Genomic DNA, 21,883 nt, shown 5'->3' on the forward strand with positions numbered 1-21,883 from the left:
TCTTCTCATAAGATCCCAGAGTCCCTGGATGCTTTGTGCCAGGAAACTCTTAGGTTTTAACCTTCTTTTTTTGTTGTTGTTTTACTGATGTATCCATCTTTCTATTGTATCATCAATGCCTGAGAGTCTCTCCTCCATATACAACCTGTGAGGGAATCTTGCCACTGTAGTTCCTCGTTGTAGTCCTAAAATTTTCATTTCCAGGACTACTCCATTTTCTTTATTGTTTCTATTTCCATATTTAGGTTTTAAACCATTTTATGTCTTCATTCAAGCTTTGTTTAGTGTATCTTGACTTTATTTAAAGGGTTTATTAGTTTTCTTCAACTGTTTGATTGTGTTTTCCTGGACCTCTTTAAGGGATTTATTCATTTTTTCTTTAAGGACCTCCATGAAGGTCTTTTTCTTGTGCCTTCAGCTATGTTGGGATATTGATGACCTGCTGTGATAGGATAGCTTGTCCTTGTTGGTGACATAGCTCCTGGCTGTTATTGATTATGCTCCTATGCTGGTCTCTAGGTATCTGGGTTTCATGTGATTATTGGTGTAGGTGTTGATTTCTGGGTCTGTCTTGTTGAGGTGGGAGTATTGTTTCTGGGTTTCTGGTTGCGCCCTTGTGAAGGAATGCTGAGTGGATGTAACCACTGTCAATAAAGTGCTATTTAGCCAATCAGCTGGGCAGAAGGACAGGACTTGGAAGGCGGTGCTTGCTGGGGGAGGAAGAGCAAGTTTGGCAGTTGAGGGAAGAGACAGTTGACTGTGAAGGAGGATGGAGGGGAGAATGGCCGGAGGAGCGCCATACTGGCAAATGCTTGCGGTACATGTATTATATATCAGTGTAGAGTAGTTGTTTACCATAGTTTAGGAGTAGATTTGTATTAGTTTCCATTCTGCCCAGTACAGATACTCTGTGTCTTTTATTAGCAATCTTAGGCCGAACTGATACTTTTTTTTTTTTTTTTTTTTTTTTGGCTTTTCGAGACAGGGTTTCTCTGTGTAGCCTTGGCTGTCCTGGACTCACTTTGTAGACCAGGCTGGCCTTGAACTCACAGCAATCCGCCTGCCTCTGCCTCCTGAGTGCTGGGATTAAAGGCGTGCGCCACCACACCCGGCTTTTCTTTCTTTCTTTCTTTCTTTTCTTTTTTTCTTTCTTTCTTTTTTTCTTTTCTTTTTTCCGAACTGATACATTTTTAATGTAACACTCCCTGGATATTCTGAGAGTGTCTTGGCTGAGTGTTTTACTATCCTGCTTGGCCATCAGGGCTTGTGGTTGAGCAGGGTGTGTGTGCCCATAGTTAGTAGCTCAGGGAAAGAGATGAGGTAGGAGGAGAAGGGCAGATGGGGATGGTCTGTGGTGATGACAGGAAGTATGGACAGGGGGAGAGGAAGATGCATCTCTTGGGGCAACCCTGAGTAGTGACTGGGTCTCAGGTAACAGAGAGTGGGGAAGGTCTGGAGGCATCCCATTTAGTCCCATGCACAATGTCTTCATACTGAGCCATCATGTTCTCAGGGATCAATTATTTACCACAATCAGCTCAGTCAGGGGTTGTCAGGGGAACAGGGTGGTCGGCTCTGACTCCAGATCCTTTCACTAACTAGACAAAAACATTTCTAACTAACCTTTGATTGGTCCTGGCCAGCTTGTGGCCAGGGACAGCTGCATATGTAGCTGGGTGTCGCAGACAGGAGGATAGATCGTAGAGGTTGTGCTCCACAAAATTCTAGAGGCCTCCGACTGTCCAACATGATCTCTAGACATCTAGAACAGCTGTTGAGTCTTTGATTGACAAAGTTCCAAATGTCTTCAGCTGATCACTACTGTCCCTAAATATTATGCATGGTCTAGGTGTAATGTTGCTTAGATATCTGCTCTTTCTCCTAAAACTATTTTTTTCTCTTTATTTCTCAGCCCTCAGGAAATTCATACAGGAAAAACTTTTTCCCACAGAAAATATTGAAAGAGAGCATCTGGCCAAAGTCTTGACAATGATAGATTTTCTTTTTGCTCTGACTGTGAGCACCCAAGCAGAAACTTCATGAAAGAAAGTTAAGACCTTGACATAACAGTACCTGACTAGATACGGGTACCTGTAGAAACATTTCTTTAGAATCTGCTTTGAGAGTCCTAGAAGGTGGGCTTGGAACATCATGTTTTACAGATATTTTACGACAGAGGACCCCTTGGCAGTTAACCTAGGCTTGGATAGCACAGCTGTTGGTCTGACACTGGAAATAGGTCAAGTTTTTTCTTTCAAGAATATTTAGCTCAAGGTATGTTGCTATGACCATCTTGTAAACACATTGGCTTTAGCCCAGGGAAATGTATGATTAAACTTTCCTGTGTATTGTTTAAAAAATAACGATTAGGTCATGCTGACATTGCTTGAAAATTGATTTTTGTTGTATGTTTTGTTGTAGGTTACAGAACTTTTTGTGTTTCTTTGTTACTCCGTTGATTTTTGATTGCCCTAGTGATTGTCAAAGATGGAAAAAATCATGATGTAATCTGTAACAAAAAAAATCTGAACTTCATTTCAGTAAAATACTGGGTTGGTCCAAGGAGAGGGCAAGCAAGTAAGAGACATGAGAGAGTAAGCTAGAGTGAGATGGGGAACAGTGGGAGAGAGGGATAGATAGGGACTGGGAAGAGGGATAGGTGGATGGGTAACAGCAAGAAAGAAGATAGTTAGCAGGACAGCAAGCAAGTAAATAAGCAAGGAGAGAGAAGTCAGACAGACAGCAAACGAGATAGAGAAGGAGACAGATAGAGAGTCAGAAGAAAAGTTCTCCTGGGCTTAAGACCTTCAGCTTCTACCGCTTATGCCTGAGTCTCTGAGTATTTCTTTTTCCTCCATTCCTCAACCTCTCCTCAACAACTAGTTCCTCTAGCTAGTTATTCAACCAATGGTTGGTTTCCCTTAATGAGCTCTTCACTGCCTGTTCAGTTCTCCCTGCTGCAGATCTACCTCTCTTCTCTCCTTTCACCGCTCCGGGAGCTGGTCTTGGGCAATGGCGGCTGGCGATTGTCTGTGGATTAACAAGGCCTCAGAGTGTGCTAAACATAAACATAGTTTGTGGTCAACCTGACCTGATACAGAGACTTTTCCCAGCTCTGAAGGCACAAACACTTTTCCTAGAGTAAGAACATTGTTTGTGATCAGTAGTTCTTGGTGAGCCTGACCTTGTCCAGGGAATTCTCCCAGGACCAGGGTAGAGGTCTGTGTGCTAACAAGGAAGTCTAGCTGCTTGTAACAAAATGGAGTCTGGCTGCTCTTTTTTTTTTGTTTTGTTTTTTTTTTTTTTTGTTTTTTTTGTTTTGTTTTTCGAGACAGGGTTTCCTCTGTGTAGCCTTGGCCATCCTGGACTCACTTTGTAGACCAGTCTGGCCTCGAACTCACAGCGATCCGCCTGCCTCTGCCTCTGCCTCCTGAGTGCTGGGATTAAAGGCGTGTGCCACCACGCCCGGCTGAGTCTGGCTGCTCTTAATGTGGTCTCTTCTGGTGAGCTTATTCAGCAGTAAGACTCAGGAAACATAGTTGGTCTAGGTTAGCCTCCAGAGGGAGGAAGCCTCACAATTGCATCTGGGGAATCAATGTTCCTTTGCACCTTTACCTATCTTTGTCTTCTGAAGATTTGCTATATTGTGTTATGAGTTCCTTGAGTTTTTGTTGGTTTGGGGAATTTCTGTGGAGAAATTTCTCTTCTTGATTTTAGAGGCTCCCCTCTCCTCATTTCTTGGCAAATGTGTGATTTCCAATTTTTGCAATCATCAATGTTTGCTGGTTGGGTACTTAAATTGATTCATATGGTTAACATATTGGTTCGATGTTTTAAACCTTGCTGATATATTATGGTCTCTGTGTCCTAATTAGCTTCATTTCTCAACATTTCAGAGCCTATAGTTATCAGTTGATGGCTTGCTCTACCAGAATGGCTGGTTGCTCTGTCAGTCAATGATTGTATTGATTCATCAGCACAGTTAGTGTGGCAAAGCTCTTGCAATGAGCATGGCAATGTCCCTAAGCATGTGGGTCTGGGCTGGATAAGAGAGCTGGCTGAGCCTGAGCCAGTGACCAAGAAGAGAGAAAGCTAGGAAGCCATGTTGGTCTATAGTTATTTACTTCCGTGTTTTTTGTTTGTTTGTTTGTTTGTTTTTATTTTTTATGTGTGTGTTTTTGTTTTGTTTGCTTTTTTTTGTTTTTGTTTTGCATGAGTTTCTATCCTAAGCTCCCTAAATGATGGACTGTGTTCTGTCTAAGCACACATTCCTTTCTTTGGAATTGTGGGGGCTATTCTGTGCCAGTGGATATTGGAAGTTATAGCTTGTTTTCTGATTTTACAGATGTGGCAATCAAGAGCTTGCCTTGAGTGTTAGAAGAGACTTTGAACCGTGTACAGTCTCTTGCAGCCTATTAGGATCATTGAACTTAGACTAAATGCATTTCCATCATGGGATGTTCATGAGCCCATGGTGACAAGAGTCAGATTGAATCAAAATAAAAACCTCCCAGGCAGGATGGTGTCTTTGAACACTTGTTTGTGATTTGTGGCTTTCAGGAGGAGCTTATGGAAGTTTTTGTAGTAGGACCCTCTCTAGATTCCTTATTGGGGATGTGACTTGAGTGTCTGTGGACTCAACCCACTTCCTGTCTTTGTGTCTACTGTGTTGTGGTTGAAACTGATCAGTTTCCGTCTCAAGCCCTCACCATTATAGACTATTTCTAAATGACATAAAATACAGTAGATGCAATTGCTGTTCAGTGCTAAGCTATTTTGCTAGCTGAATGTTGTTCTACTGTTAGTTTTGTTGTACTTGCTTTTTTTTTTTTTTGTTTGGTTGGTTTTTTGTTGTTGTTGGGTTTTTTTTTTTTTTTTTTTTTTTGGTTTTTCGAGACAGGGTTTCTCTGTGTAGCCTTGGCTGTCCTGGACTCACTTTGTAGACCAGGCTGGCCTCGAACTCACAGGGATCCGCCTGCCTCTGCCTCCCGAGTGGTGGGATTAAAGGCGTGCGCCACCACGCCCGGCTTGTTGTACTTGTTTTTGAAGACAAAATTTTTCTATAGTCCTGCCTGTCCTGAAAGTAGTTATGTAGACAAAGCAGGCCTCCAACTTAGAGGTCCACCTGACTTTGGCTCCAGAGATTAGATATAGGCCAACTTTCCTGGCCTTTTTGCTGTTTTCTTTTTATATTAATGGCTAATAGGCCTGGAACATAGGTTTTTGTACTTGTCAAGCATATGCTGTTGTGCTGACCTTCATCCACATCTTGGATATTGAAATTTGGCAGAGACTATATATTCTCTTTCTCAGAATGGCATGTATTCATGATATGAATACCCCCTGAGCCTTCTGAGTCATTAGATTGCAGGTGTGTGGCATTCTTCCTACATGTTGTGTTTGTCTTGAAAGCATTTTGACTGAATATGAGTATTTTGCCAGTATGCATGAGTATGCACTCTAGGCTTTTATATTTTTAAACTCTACTTTATTTGGGGTTCATTAATGCCTCTACCACCCTTTCAACCCACCTACCCTCATTAGGAGAAAAAAAAAAGGCTAATGGGAACTTTGGAAGTAGACCTTTTTAGATGCAGTTTCTTGGGGGGGGGATTCCACTCTTTGTCATCAGGGTTCCAGCAAACCCTTTAAACAGCAAACCCACAATTCAGCAAAACTGACCACAACTGGAACCTGGAAGTGTTGTCAGGAGTGTGTCTCTCTAGGAGCATCTCGAAGAAGGAGCAGTGATAAGCAGACAGGCAATATAAAGCGATTTTTATCTTAACTTTATAGGGCAATGGTTGTTTTTCTTGTTAACTGGAGAATCTAGGGTAGGGGGCTTCCAACAGAATGGGGGCGGCATGGAGATGTTCAAGGCCCCTCATCCTTATGGTTAGAGGCTGAAAATAAAATGATAGTACTGAGAATTAGTTTCTTTGGCTGGTACCCAACTATCTTTCCATTTGTAACTGTTTAAACATGCATTCCCTGTTCCCTTTTCAATGTTACAGTTTAAGCTGGTCCCTTCAGGAATCTGTAAGATGAAAATAGAACTAGAGTGAGTGTGTAATTCTTTGTAGGAACTTCAGTAAAGTCCTCTGGGGTCTTTCTTTTTTTTCTTTTGTTTTGTGTTGCTTGATTAATTTTTGTAGGGGAGTCAAGGTCTTAATATATACCTCTGGCTGTCCTGGAACTCATTGCAGAGACCAGGCTGACACCCAGCTCAATGAAATACACCTGCCCCTGCCTCCTGAATGCTCCTATGAGCCAGCCCAACCAGCTTGCATCCCCCCCCTTTTTTTTAACCTGTGGCTAATAATTGTTCATGTAATTTCTCTGATGTGTGCTCAGTACCGTTGATCCCTTCCCCCGCCTCTCTCTCTCTCTCTGTTAATTTGCATTTTCTCTTGCAAGACTGTATCCTATTGAAAGAGTTCAGAAATGACAGAGGTGAACCTCATTATTCAATTTCCTTCTAAAGTGACTCGGTGATTATATTAGAACTTCTGTGTCAGGAAGTAAGTGGAAGAAGCACCAGAATTATATGAATTTTATGTCAATGAAGAATACATTTACAGTGTTGTCACTATCATGCTTTCTGCTGTACACATGTATGGCGTATTTTAGGGTGCAGTGACCTATGATGATGTGCATGTGAACTTCACGCGGGAAGAGTGGGCTTTGCTGGATCCTTCCCAGAAGAATCTCTACAAAGATGTGATGCTGGAGACCTACAAGAACCTCATGGCTATAGGTAAGGCTGTGACTTCTTTTTTTCATTTTTAAAATAAGGGGCAAGTGTTTATTATTGATGCTCTTCTGTAATTTGAATTGAGAATGAGGAGGAATGAAGTGAATAAATCAGGCATGGTTCTAAGATTCACTGAAGAGAGTACCTTAAGTTTTTCCCAATTTTAATTATATAACGTACATTTTCTGGTACTATATTTTAGGATACAATTGGGAAGACCACACTATTGAAGAACATTGTCAAAGATCTAGAAGATATGGAAGGTAATTTTCATGTGCAAGCTGATATGAATATGCCTCCCAAGAATTTTAATGTGTCCTGCAATTTTTAAAGAAAAGCACTGCTTTCAGTGTATTGGGGATTAATAAATTCTCACAAAACCATGTCCCTCAATGACTCAATGTGTGATACGTGTAGCATGTATCTCAGTGTGTACAGAAGGTGTACACATGGGATAAGGGATAAGTATATGTTCAAAACTTTCTAACAAGCACATAGTCCATAGTAAAACAGTTTAGTGAGCGGACAGTTTGTGAGAGGCAAGAAGGTTGTTGTGGAGAAACCTTAATCCTTACACCACATGTCTATGAGGAACAAACATCTAAGTGTGTGACTGCAATGTGCAGCCCTTTCACTTGTTATTCTTCTTTTACTAGCTATCTCTTATGTCACAATGGATACAGGCCATGTGAGCAAAGCGATATTGAAAGAAGCACCGTACCTCTGTGTCCCAGAACAAACAGAAGATATGTCGTAGTCCCCACTTTAGAGTACACTTTTCAGTGTGATACAAGTTTTCAGTTAATTGGTTTTCCAACATCATTAGGACCATCCAGAAACTCACAATGCAGAAAATCTCTATGAGCACTAGGAATATGGAGATTCTTTTTATCCTGGTTCACCTTGTAAATGTTATGACTCACACTATAGGGAAATGTATGAATGCAATCAGTGTGGTAAAGCTCTAAGTTTCCTGTTTTCTTTACATCTGTGAAAAACCTCCGACAGAAGAAGGATGCTATAAATGTTAGCCCTGTAATAAGTGCTCTTACTGTCACAGATATAGTCAAAGACACAAAACAACCCACAATGAAGGGGAACACCATAAATGTAAGCAAAGTGATACAACCTTAAGATCTGGTTCCTCTTTATCAATAGACGAAATTGTTAATTCAATTCATACAGATAAAAAGATTCATCAGTGTAATGGATGTGATAAACTTTCACACGTACCAATTATCTTTTTAGGCATGAAAGAAATCATACTGGAGAAAAACCCTCTGAATATCCTGTATGTGATAAAGCCTTTGCATGTCACAGTCGTTCTCAAAGACATGAAAGAGCTTGTATTGGAGAGGAACCCTATGATTGTAACCAATGGGGTAAAGCCTTTGCACAGCACAGTGATTTTCAAACGCATGAAGGCATACATACTGGAAAGAAGCCCTACAAATGTAATCAATGTGATAAAGCCTTTGGACATTACACTCTTCTTCAAAGGCATGAAAAAATTCATACTAGAGAGAAACTCTATGAATGTAAGCAATGTGGTAAAGCCTTTACACATTACAGTAGTCTCCAAACACATAAACGAAGACATACTGGAGAGAAATGTTATGAATGTAACCTATGTGGTAAAGACTTTGCATGTCATAGTAAGCTTCAAAGACATGAAAGAACACACACTGGAGAGAAACCTTTTGAATGTAACCAATGTGGTAAAGACTTTGCACATCACAGTAGTCTCAAAATACATAAAAGAACACACACTGGAGAGAAACCCTATGAATGTAACCTATGTGGTAAATCCTTTTCACAACATGCTTGTCTTCAAAGCCATAAAAGAACACACACTGGAGAGAAACCCTATAAGTGTAACCAATGTGGTAAAGACTTTACACGTAACAGTACTCTCCTAATACATAAAAGAACACACACTGGAGAGAAACCCTACGAATGTAACCAATGTGGTAAAGACTTTACACGTAACAGTCATCTCCTAATACATAAAAGAACACACACTGGAGAGAAACCCTATAAATGTAAGCAATGTGGTAAAGCCTTTGCATGTCAAGGTGGTCTTCAAAGGCATGAAAGAACACACACTGGAGAGAAACCCTATGAATGTAACCAATGTGGTAAAGACTTTACACGTAATAGTTATCTCCTAATACATAAAAGAAAACACACTGGAGAGAAACCCTATAAATGTAATCAATGTGGCAATGCCTTTGTGTGTCACAATAGTCTCAGATTACATAAAAGAATACATACTGGAGAGAAACCTTTTGAATGTAACCTATGTGGTAAATACTTTGCGTACCACAGTAGTCTCCGAATACATAAAAGAACACATACTTGAGAGAAACCCTACGAGTATAACCAATGTGGTAAAGCCTTTGCGTGTCACAGTAGTTTCTGAATACAAAAAAAAAAAAAAAAAAAAGGCATACTGGCGAGGAACCCTACAAATGTGATCAAGGTGATAAAGCCTTTTTACAATGTCAGGAGCCATTCATGCAGTAATGGACTTGAGGCAAGCAAGTGAGCTTTCTGGAGGTGGCCCACCAGTGCAATATCTGTGATGGGTTTGCCCTAGTAGATAAACTCCCTAGGGAGCTCATCTCTAGATTGCTTCTTGCTGCTCTTTTCCTTTCCATGCTTGTATTTCTTGTGCCCTTTATATATATATATGTGTATATGTGTGTAATATATATGTATGTGTGTATTATATATTTCATATTATAAGTTATACAAAGCATATATAATTATATAAATAATATTTATATTATTATGTTTTATTATATAAATAAAAGTATATAAATAATATATATTATATAAATTATATATAATATAGTAAAAGTATAATGCACACACATGTATATTACACACACATGTATACATGTATGTATATTCTTCATTGCCTCTGACATTGTCTGTGCTCTGATGTAACTGCTTTTCTTGCAGAATTATTATGAGAATGGTTTTATAATTCTTGATAATAACTCCTAAAGTGATTCAAGTCGCTTTTTCAGCTCCTCCTGCAAAATAAGAAAAATCTGCCAGGAATTCTGTGATTTTTCCACTTGTCATTGACACAGACTTCACTAGGACAGAGCCGGGCCTGAGACAGGTTTATGACTCAGGTATGTTTTCCTTCTAGCTCTAGAGATAAAGGTCACAGGTCTCTGAATACACTGAGAATAGACAATTAACTAACCCTGGAATGAAGGACGGATAAAATTATTGTACTGGACTCACTGTACTCTAACATATATATATATTGTTGTGACTTCTTGGACCGTGTTAACTTTTAGGCCTTTCAACCTTTATCATTTTGAAAACTCACTATGAACTTATGTAATGGTTACATAGATAAGAAATTATTAGTTTTAATGAATAAAAATGCAACCTGTTATCCTGATGCATTTGTCTGGTTTGTTTCATTTTGTTTTGTTTTGCGCACCTGCACACGTTTCTCTCTCTCTCTCTCTCTCCTCTCCTCTCCTCTCTCTCTCTCTCTCTCTCTCTCTCTCTCTCTCTGGGTGTGTGTGTGTGTGTGTGTGTATGAGAGAGAGAGATTAATTGGCCTTTTTGACTATGAGGGAATTCCTTTTCTGACGTAGAGAGCTTTGTCTCAGAAGTATAAAATTGTGACCAGATAATAAATGTTGGTTGAGGTCTCCTGGAATGTGCTTCATCCATGAATTGTAAATGTGTATATAGATTTATGTTTGCATGTAAATGTATCCATCCATCTGTTTTTGTATGTATGTTAATTATATGTATGTATGAAAAGAGCTCTTTTTTGTCATCAGTTGAATATGTATATGACTATGTCCAGATCTGTATGCCTGATTCTTTGTGTATGTGTATGTACGGCCTGATCCTGTGGAAATGGCCATAGCAGCTGACCAGGAAAGATGAATTCCCCAAGGGAAGCCTGTACTTGAGCTGCAGTTTCTGCAGAGGAAATGCTGGCTGAAGTCAACATCATCGTATGTGAGCTTGCGAGGATTTGTCGGTAAAAGTTTTTAACTTCATCCACCTTTTTGTCTTGAGTATCTGTGTGTGTGAGTGGTCCAATTTCTGTCTCTCTCATTTCTTATTTCCGTGTAGATTCACACATAGGTAAACAGACTCAGGACCTTACCATCAGCCTTCTAAGGCTAGTAGGCCCAAGTTTCCGTTAGCCCGAGGACCTTCCACACTGGCCTGCTCCTGCACAGGAGCTGATCTCAGATAATGCAGGTTTGGGACTAGAAGCTGCTTTTTTTTTTTTTTTTTTTTTTTTTTGTTTTTCGAGACAGTGTTTTCTCTGTGTAGCCTTGGCGGTCCTGGACTCACTTTGTAGACCAGGCTGGCCTCGAACTCACAGTGATCCGCCTACCTCTGCCTCCCGAGTACTGGGATTAAAGGCGTGCGCCACCATGCCCGGCTTAAAAGCTGCTTTTTACAGCTCTGGCTGCAGAAAGGAAAAATGGTAGTTTGAGATTCCCTCCCCATTGCCAGAGCAGCCTGTTCTGAGCTGCAGAGATGAAACCTTGTCCCCCTCACCACTTCCCTGTCTTTGCTGGCTGCCTCTTGCACTTTCCTTTTTTTTTTTTTTTTTTTTTTTTTTGTTAACAAAACAATCAGAAAACATTTATTATACTGAGCTGTGCTTCCTATTAACCAAAGTAACAAACTCCTGGGGTCGTGGGTTTCGTACAGTTTCACTTCATGCTGTTCAGCACAATTTCAAGTCCGAGGAGCCTGCAAGTACATTCACCCCACTTCTTCTTCTCTTTTTTTTTTTTTTTTGGTTTTTTTTTCGAGACAGGGTTTCTCTGTGTAGCCTTGGCCATCCTGGACTCACTTTGTAGACTAGGCTGGCCTCGAAATCACAGCGATCCGCCTGCCTCTGCCTCCCGAGTGCTGGGATTAAAGGCGTGCGCCACCATGCCCGGCTCTCTCTCATTTTTTTTTTTAATATTTTATTAATTTATTCATATTACATCTCAATTGTTATCCCATCCCTTGTATCCTCCCATTCCTCCCTCCCTCTCGCTTTCCCCCTACTCCCCTCTCCTATAACTGTGACTGACTCCTCCCCCTGTATATGCTTGTAGGGTATCAAGTCTCTTCTTAGTAGCCTGCTATCCTTCCTCTGAGTGCCACTAGGCCTCCCCATCAAGGGGACGTGGTCAACCATGGTCAAATATGGGGCACCAGAGTTCTCTCACCCTACTTCTAAAACCTGATAAGGAATCCAAAATAGCACACAACATTAAATGGCATTTATTGTTCCATAAATCATGAGATCCAAAGAAAACTAAATAGACAAGCGAAAGTCTTAATTAGGAGATAAATTCACTTCTTTCACTGGTACAGAAAGCATGTGATCACACAGAAGCGAAGGGAAGGGCTGATGGGAAAGCTCCCCTCCTAAAGGGCCTGCAGAGCTACTGCACTGCCAAAGCCAAGATGAAAATACTGAGACAGACTTTGTGGCAAAGAATTAAGCCCTGGTATGAATAAACCAAGACATTAAAGCCTTCACCCACTGAAGTAGTTTGTCTTCTGGAAGAGATTCCACTTAAAAGTGAATCATTCTTACCCACCTGGACAACAAGGGTCAGACTAGATCATTCTTATGACCTATTTACATATGCCACAGGCCTCATGAGAGGTCTCGAGTGATGAGAGAGGTGATGGCAGTGGAGAAAAGGAAAAGCCAGAGTTCCCTTCAGATCAGTGTGTAAGCACGGGTGATTCCGTAAAGAGGCACACCTGTCATAGACAAGACAGCAAAGATGCAGAGTATCTTAAAAGGCCCTAACTAATCACCAGAGTGCATAATCATGATTGTATGTGAGGGGAGAAAACAGGTGTTACGGTACATTTTAATGTCTTGTTATGACATCTAGTGTTTCCATGGGTAATTTTTTTCTCATTTAAAAAAAAATCCCTTTAACACCAAGTCAGAAGCTATCAACAATAACACTTGGTTTCCCTGTTACATCACCTAGTTCTAATGTCTGGGAAAGGGCTTTAAACATGTTCAAGAACAGAGCCCAACTGCTGGGCGAGTGGCGGTGGTGTCCCACACCATTAATCCCAATGCTCCGGAGGCAGAGGCAGGCAGATCTCTGAGTTCAAGGCCAGCCTGGTCTACAGTGAATTCCAGAAGAGCCAGAGCTACCTGGAGAAACCTTGTCTCAAAAGACCAAAAAACCAAACCAAATAAAAGAAGCAACAGCATGTGCACTTGGAGTCCCAGCTATTGAGAGGCTGAAGTGGGGGGTGGGGAACTGGGGGAGATGAGAAAAGAGGAGCTCATGAGTTTAAAAGGCAAAGAAGAAGCTGGGCATGGTGGCCCATGCCTTTAGTCCCAGCACTTGGGAGGCAGAAGCAGGCAGATCACTGTGAGCTCGAGGCCGGCCTGGTCTACAGAGTGAGTCCAGGACAGCCAAGGCTACACAGAGAAACCCTGTCTCAAGAAACAAAGCAAAACAAAAAGGCAAAGAGGTTTTAAAAGGTGAAGTCCAGGGGCTGGAGAGATGGCTCAGTGGTTAAGAGCACCACCTGCTCTTCCAAAGGTTCTGAGTTCAATTCCCAGCAACCACATGGTGGCTCATAACCATCTGTAATATGATATGGCACTCTCTTCTGGCCTGCAGGAGCACTGTATACGTAATAATAAATAAATCTTTATTTAAAAAAAAAAAAAAAGGTGAAATCCAGAAACTAAAATGCTAAAAATGGCCAGGTGGTGGTGACGCAGCCCTTTAAACTCAGCGCTCAGGAGGCAGAGGCAGGTGGATCATTGTGAGTTCGATGCCAGCCTGGTTTACAAAGTGAGTCTAGGACAAGTCTACACAGAGAAACCCTGTCTCAATCAATCAATCAATCAATAAAATGCTAAAAATGGAAGCAAAAGCCAAACAACCAACTCTCTGTAGTCATGAGGGTTTGCACTGACCTCTCTCAAGGGACTGCTGATAGTACAGTTTGCTCATCTTCTCAGCTTGGCTCTTCTCTGGTCTGGCATGATCGCGCCCCCTCTGGTGTACACCTTCAGACATGATTGCTTCTGAGAAGGTGCCCCCCTCTTACCTGAGCAATACTGCCTTAGCGCAGTGCAGCTCCCCAGAGGGAATGAATCCTGTCAGGTCTGGTCCAGTGTCAGTGGATTATCCTGAAAACATAATTTCTCACAAACATTATACAGCCTTAAAACTATGAATGTAGCCGGGCGTGGTGGCGCACGCCTTTAATTCCAGCACTCGGGAGGCAGAGGCAGGCGGATCGCTGTGAGTTCAAGGCCAGCGTGGTCTACAAAGTGAGTCCAGGACAGCCAAGGCTAACACAGAGAAACCCTGTCTCGAAAAACCAAAAAAACAAAACAAAAACTATGAACGTATTAGGTGTGCAGGATGCGCATGTCTCAGCTAGTCTTAGAGCTACTCCCACGTAGTGGAATTAGCAATATAAGTTAACTGCTTGTTCTAGAGTTTGAATTCATGTAAACATAGACTTTTTAAAGTTAGCAGTCTCTCTTTTATTAAGGTCTGTTTTATTTTGACCTCTTTTAAAGACAAAATATAACATCACCATTAACAATGAACATACAGTTATCGTCATATTGAAATCAAAACAAGATTGTATGGTTCGAAATGTCCTTCTCTAGGCTCTGTGGCCCTTGATGTATAAGCTGGGCCACAACCTGTTTTCTGAGAAAATGCTTTCTGTTTTAGAAACAAGCCAGTTGCCCTGAGCAGAGGAAAAAGGCATTAAGCTTTAAATACACATTAGATAGGTTTTTGTTTTGTTTTAGGGTTTATGTATATCTTAGGAATCTTGTACCTACATAGGCAGCCCTGCTCAGGTGGGATGGCTTTTTATTACTTAAAAGGTGGGTCACAGAGACAGCAAACAATAATTAGCATCAAAATACATCAGACCGTCCCCCAACACTTTATCAGTGTGTTTAAAAATGCTTAAGCCTTTGTACATTGCTACAGTGTCCATCATCATGAAAAAATTCATACTGGAGAAAAGTTCTATGAATGTAAGGAATGTGGTGAGGCATTTGTGTTATGAGGCCTATATAGAGCCAACACCACACAAACACCAATGCAAAAGACAAGAATTTATCATAATCAAGGCACTACTGATTGATCAGGGCCACAGAACCTATTTGTGAGCTGAACTGGAACACACACACCACCACCCCTGAGCCAGAATGCTAGAGAGCTTTTAAGCTTGAAAACCATAAGCATCTGTGCCAAGTTACTGCTACGTTTTTCTACCAACAAGGATGTAGGGATAGGGGGTTTCCTTATGCAGGTGTCTATGCCCCCCAAGATCTGGTTGCTGCCCAGACAAGCACACAGTCTCACATACACTTGACTTTGTTATATAAAGCTTGCTGTAACTACTTTAAAGTTGATTGGTTAATAAAAAGCACTGAAGCTACTGACTTGGCAGAAGAGAGGGAGGAGGAGTTTAAGTTCCTGGGTTTGGGTTGAGAGGCCATGAGGCAGGGAGAGGAGGAGAGGAAAGGAACAGAAGATGAACTAAGAGCACATGGCCTGATGGAGCAGATGCAGCCCAGAAAGGATGAGGTATTGGCAAGTAACTTGTGTTGTGTAGCTGAGAGATAGCTAACAAGCTGAGAGAGTTGAAATCTGCCCAGCTGCAATGCTTTAAGTTTGTAAATAATAAACCATAGTCTCTCTGTGCCAATTATTTTGGAAGCTAGTGGGGTTAAAGAAATCCATTACTTGAGCCGGGCGTGGTGGCACACGCCTTTTAATCCCAGTACTCGGGAGGCAGAGGCAGGTGGATCGCTGTGAGTTCGAGGCCAGCCTGATCTACAAAGCGGGTCCAGGACAGCCAAGGCTACACAGAGAAACCCTGTCTCGAAAAACCAAAATAAATAAATAAAAATCTGTTACTTGATTCATTATTATCTTACAGATTAGTGACCCACAACTAGAAATTTATTTTCATTGCTACTTCATAACTAATTCTGGTACTGTTAGAAATCATAATGCAAATATCTGATGTGCAGGATATCTGATATGCAACCCTGTGTAAGGCTTGTTAGACCCACAAGGTTCACAACCTAGACCACCTTCCTTATATAATGGCTCCTCAGCACACACTTCCTGGGAGAGGAATCCTCACTTAGATGCTTAAGGAGGAGAGGAAGACCTAGGTTCCCATGTGAGGGACGCAGAATCAACCTTATTCCAGAAAGCCCACGCTGAGAACTTCTAGACAATCTGTGGTCCTCGGAACATGCCATGATGTATCTGTTCATATTTGCACCCTATTTTCTTGCAGCACAGGAGATGAACATAACAGGTAGAACTGGGGTCACATGGACTAGATGGCTTCGCTGAGGTGGGTCCAGAATAACACTGCCAACTTTGGAGGGGACCCGGGCTCTGTGACCATCTCTGGAGAGTCAGCAGGTGGTAGAGGTGGTGGTTGAAGACCAGCAAGAGATAGGCAGTGTAGACAGCTAGGAGGAGGCAGGATGGCTTGAAGTGTGTGGAGAGCTGCCTTTATAGGTGGAAGGTATTGGGGGTGGGGCAGTGAGAGTGAACAGGGAAATGTGATGGTGTCTCAGCTGGAGGTGGAATTCAAGAGCTGGCTAGAGCCCCAGTGGCTTCAAGGCCCAGCACTCATCTTGGGCAAGTGACTGTATCATTGACTTTGTTGCTGTTTTGTTTTGTTTTATGGGTTGTTACTGATTTTTTTTTTCAGTTTGTATTTTTGTTTTTGTTTGGTTTTTTTTTTTTCCCCACACAGGCTTTCTCTGCTAGCTTTTCTTCAACTCACTTCTAAGACCAGGCTGGCTTCAAACTCACAGAGATCCTCCTGCAACTGCCGCAGCCTCCTGAGTGCTGGGTTTAAAGCTATATGCCACCACTGACCCTTGAAATATTTTTCTTCTTATTATTATTTTTTATTTTTTCCCATGAGGCATGGTTTCTCCAATGTCCTGGAACTTGCTTTGTAGACCAGGCCAGCCTGGAACTCACAGAGACCGTCACTCCTCTACCTCCCAAGTGCTGGGATTGAAGGTGTGCTCCACCATGCCTGGCTTAAAATATCAGGTTTAAAGTGCATAGGAGATAAGAAACTGTTGGGGTGGTGCTGGCACATGCCTTTAATCCCAGCACTCAGGAGTCAGAGGCAGGCAGATCTCTGTGAGTTTGAGGCCAGCCTGGTCTACAAAGTAAGTCCAGGACAGCCAAGGCAAACACAGAGAAAACTTTCCCTTGGGAAAAAAAAGTACTCATGTCACTTAGACACCTAGCTGGGGTATGTGAAAACTGAGCCAGCTCCTTTAGAATGTGACCACTGCTCTTAACAGGGACTGGGAACTCAGGTGCTCCACAAATGTCACAGCTCTTTGGTTCATTTTGTGGCCGGCATGATAGGGGATTCAGAAGGACATCTGTAATGTCTGTGACCCACTGGCTGTCAGGACAAGGCAGCCTCTCCTCCAGTGCTTTCCCAGCTGTTGGCCTTGGCCTTGCCCTGATGGAACACGTGACTCTGAGCATCAGCAAGCAGCTAAAAGCCCTTCCCAGAATGAGGAGTCTGAGACAGTCATGTGAAGTGAGGAGACTAAGACAACTTTACTAGTGAATTAGGAAGTTATAAACCCTGGGCAGTGAGGGTGAATGTATCTGATTCGCTAGAGCTCTGTGTGCCAGAATACAGCGATGCACTATACTGTGTCTTAGTAACATGGGCCTTTATCACAGGAAGAAAGGCAGTATTTAATTATCATATGTGACAGGGATGGCACCTAGGTATAATTAAAGACCATTTGTTGGAGGCTCAGAGCTCAGCACAGGGTAGGGTACTTCCTTGAATTCCCTGTGCTTGATATCAGGCAAGGTCTGGCCTTTACTTCCTATGTGACGCCCTTTACAAAAGTCTTAGGTCACCAAATCAGGTGGAGTGAGGGTCCGGCACTGAGAAAGGGAGTCCATTCTTCATAAAGCCAGCTCACAATCTGATCTCCATTGAAGACCAGACTTCAACCTTAACCTGCAGAGCCCTACAGCTCTGAGGTTACGTTCTTACCAACCTGAGACCAGCATCACCTAACCCCAGGCAAGGCTGAAAGGCTGGCGTCAGTAAGGGCACACAGGGACAGATGAGCCCCGATTCCCAAGCTGTGCACCCCAGGAAGGAGAGTCCTTGAGCATCAGGTCTCTGCTTGGTTACCTCATATTATTTGGGACTCAGTTTACCATTGAAAGATGAAAGATAAATGTATCATAAAGAATGGAAGGAGCTGGCCACTGGTCTGCTTCTGCCTGAAGCTCCAATGCAGGAAGAAGCAGGAGCCACCAGTGAGGAGAGAAAGCCAGCTGAGGGCTGAAGACAGAGGCAAGAGACGCAGCAATTGCTGGACTGTGAAAGCCAGTCCAGCCCACTCAGGGCACATTGACTTGGGCCTCCACTGCTCTTCAGAGATGTAGTATTTGTCTTGAGGTTTTTATCTGGAAGAGGCATTGTCCTCTGCCTTCACTTTAGTCCAGGCAAATAAGATGATGGTGTGAAGCCTGGAGCCACAAATGGACTATGAAATGGACTGACTATGATGTTGTTGTTTCCTCCTGCTGCTCCTCCTCCTCCTCCTGCTCCTCCCCCTTCTCCTTCTGTTTTAAAGGTTCCCAGAGTCTCTCCCACAAGGAAACTCACTATTCCACAATGTTCACTATTTGAGCCTTGATTCCTCATATTTGGCTCAGGAAATAAAGTATCATTTTCTTTAAAGCACTGTCTTACTGGATTCTTGTCTGTTTGCTTATTTGAGACAGAGTCTCACATTGTAAGCTGTTCTCAAAGGTGAAGCTGCCCTTGGACTCCTGATCCACCTCCTGACTGGGGGTTTCAGAGGTCTGATTTTACCCAGACAGTGCACAGAGTATGGGGTGGGGGTGGGGAGCTCAGTTTAGCAGCCCCTACTTCATGAACGACAGGGAAACAGAGCATTAGTGCAGGAGGAAGAGGGTGGTCGACATGAGAGCCTGTGTCTCTGGCTGCCGCTCATCTGCCACCCTCGTTCCTGGAACTTGACCAGGGTACCTCCCTGTGTCTCACAGCCAACACTGGAGTGGTTTGTCAGCTTGCTAATTCCTGCAGTTTCTTTGTAGTTCTGGGTCCTCCCTAGAGAGGAGCCTAAGGAGGGAGCTTGAAGAAAGGATTAACATGGAGTGCTTTGCCCTCTTTTTCTGGTCCTCATTCTTGTCTCGGTCCTTCAGCTGCACTTCAGTGCACACAAACACGGTTCACACAGGTTTGCTTTTCCCTCCATTTTCCAGGCTTGAGAGCATGTGTGATCAAAGTATGTGTCCTATACATGACATTCTTCTCTGGGTGCCCACACACTGGTCTGTCTCACTCACTGCAGAATCATAGTTTGGAAATTGGCCATGCCTCCATCCCAGAGAGCATCAGATGAGATCATATGATCAGATAAGAAGACAGGCACTTTGGTTATTTCCCTCCCGATGCTTCTGTAGCATACCATTAATCCCGCTGGCAAGCAAGCCCTCTCTTAGTTACTTTACTTCTTTCCATCCTCTCAGCAAATCTAGCAAGTGTGTACAGCCTGCGAAACTTGTTAACCTTGGGCAGGTTGTTGACTACATTGAAGATACACTGTAGACCAGGCTGGTCTTCTGCCTCTACCTCCTGAGTGCTGGGATTAAAGGCATGCACCACCACAGCCAGGCTTAAATCCACTTTTGTTGTGCTTTGTAGACAGGGTTTCTCTGGGGAACAGCTCTGGCTGTCCTAGAACTCAATCTGTAAACCAGGCTGGCCTCAAACTCACAGAGATGTGCCTGCCTCTGCCTCTTGAGTGCTGAGATTAAAGGCTTGTGCCACCACCACTCAGTCCTTAATCCACTTTCTACGTATGTAGATTCGTTATATCAGTTCTGTTCATGTAGAGAACCTTCACTTAAACAGTTGTGTTCTTGTTTTAGTTTGTGCTGGAGATATACATACACACACACATACATACACACATAGATGGATAGATAGATAGATAATGTTTCTTGCTTCCTCACGCCCCTCTCCCCACCCCCCACCCCCCAGGATTGTCCATTCTGTACCAGGTGAAAAGTAGCTACAGTTTACCTGAACCCTGCATGAAGCCACAAAACAAAAATCTTGTTTCCTAAACTCTCTAAGTGTTAATATTCTGGGCAGTTGTGGGAGAGACCCATAAGTCCAAGGCCAGCTGAGTAATGGACTATGCAAGCTATCCACCTTGATTCCAGGAGGAAGAAGGGCAAGTGCCTGCTGAGGGCCTTGAGGGGAGCTGAGGCAAGCTCCAAAGTCCCAAGGCGTTGAAGGCGTGGTCACTGCACACCTAGGGAGGAGCAGGCAGCTGAGCAGCAGGAGCTGGAGTGGCTGGTCCTCCCTGGGGCAGGGTGAGAAGACAAAGGGGTTGAGTATAGGAGGACAGGCACAAGCGCTACGGAAATGAAATTCTCTGCACATCTGGAAAAGGACCGGCCCTGGGCTGGAAGCCTGGGCCAGGACCCACTGTGCTGTTTCCCTTCTGCTCAAGCCACTCAAGACTCACTAGCCAATCAGAGCCTTGAGGCAGAATTGTCAGCAGGAAGAGGAGGAGAGTTATTCCTGGTCCCGTGCTGCAGGTTCCACTCAGGAGCTGAGCAGGCTTTAATGCTTCGGTGTGACGTGTTGAAGGCAACTGCTGTGTGCTGTGAGGGGAGCTCCCGCTAGCTCCGAAGCCGAGACATGGTGAGTGCGGGGTCACTGCCCACAACCAGGAGGAGCAGGCAGCTGAGCAGCGGGAGCTGGTGTGCCGGGTCCTCCCTGGGGTGGTCCTAGTCACTCTTTGGACCATACTGTGGCCTCTGAGTGGGGACTGATCATTGTGTTCTATTAGTTTGCATAGATTGAGGAGTCATTTTCATTGGTTTCTATAGTCTTTATGTTAGCATGTGTGCAGGCGGGCCGTACGCTGAAAAAGAAATCACGCCACGCGGCAGATCCAAACTAGAGGGGTGGTTGTTGTTGTTGTTGTTGTTGTTTTAAGTGGGAAGGGAATATAGAGAAGTCTTTGGAGACAGACTAGAGAAGGAAATGGCTTGGGGGATGGGAGGAATGCCTTCTACAAGTCTACTTGGCGCATGCGCAGAAAGTGCCTGCTCCTGTGCACAGGTGCGAGTAGAGAGGGGATGGGAGGCATTCCCTTTACAGGTCTACCTCGCTCGTGTGCAGAAAGTGCACATGCATGCACAGAAGGTGTCCACGTGGTTTAATAGACCTGAATCCTGCCTGCTGCTGGTGGCTTGTTTCAGAAGACATGCTTCCTGGGCGGCTTTGTATTTTCCGTTTTCCCATGGTCATCAGTGCCTCCAGGGGTGGCTCCATTGCTGCCTGTTTACTAAAACTGTATTTCTTATTTTTTCTTTTTCTTTCTTTCTTTCTTTATTTATTTTCGTTTTTCGAGACAGGCTTTCTCTGTGTATCCCTGGCTGTCCTGAACTCACTTTGTAGACCAGGCTGGCCTGGAGCTCACAGAGATCCTCCTGCCTCTGCCAGAGTGTTGGGGTGCACCATCACGCTCTGCACACTGCTATCTTAACCCTTTTTCCATTCTGTGGAGAGTTGTTCTGTTTCCATTAGTTTCTAAGCTTTCTTCTGTTTCTGTTGATGTGTAGCGTTACTCCTTGGTGGTCTGATAGGATGCAGTAGTTATTTCAGCTTTTTTTTTTTTTTTTTTTTTTTTGGTTTTTCGAGACAGGGTCTCTCTGTGTAGCCTTGGCCATCCTGGACTCACTTTGTAGACCAGGCTCGCCTCGAACTCACAGCGATCCTCCTGCCTCTGCCTCCCGAGTGCTGGAATTAAAGGCGTGCGCCACCACGCCCGGCTATTTCAGCTTTTTTGTATCTGTTGAGACTTAAACGCTGTGTTTGAGTATCATCAATTTTGAAGAAAGTCCATGAGTTGATGTGAGGGTATATTGTTTTGTGTTTGGGTGGAATGTTCTGTAAGCTTCAGCTTGGTTCGTTTGGCTTTTAACATCAGTTAGCAGGAGCAGTTCTCTGTTTATTTTGTCTAAAGGACCC

At 43.2% G+C, this 21,883-nt stretch overlaps 2 pseudogenes; both read left to right on the forward strand.

The window, feature by feature from the left end:
- LOC127209483 (zinc finger protein 431-like) overlaps window positions 1–21,883 on the forward strand; it is a 33,677-nt pseudogene that overhangs the window by 2,225 nt on the left and 9,569 nt on the right.
- On the forward strand, window positions 7,505–9,231 carry LOC127209609 (zinc finger protein 844-like; annotated as a pseudogene).

The sequence above is a fragment of the Acomys russatus genome, chromosome 26 (assembly GCF_903995435.1).
Source record: "Acomys russatus chromosome 26, mAcoRus1.1, whole genome shotgun sequence".
In the NCBI taxonomy this organism is placed as follows: Eukaryota; Metazoa; Chordata; class Mammalia; order Rodentia; family Muridae; genus Acomys; species Acomys russatus.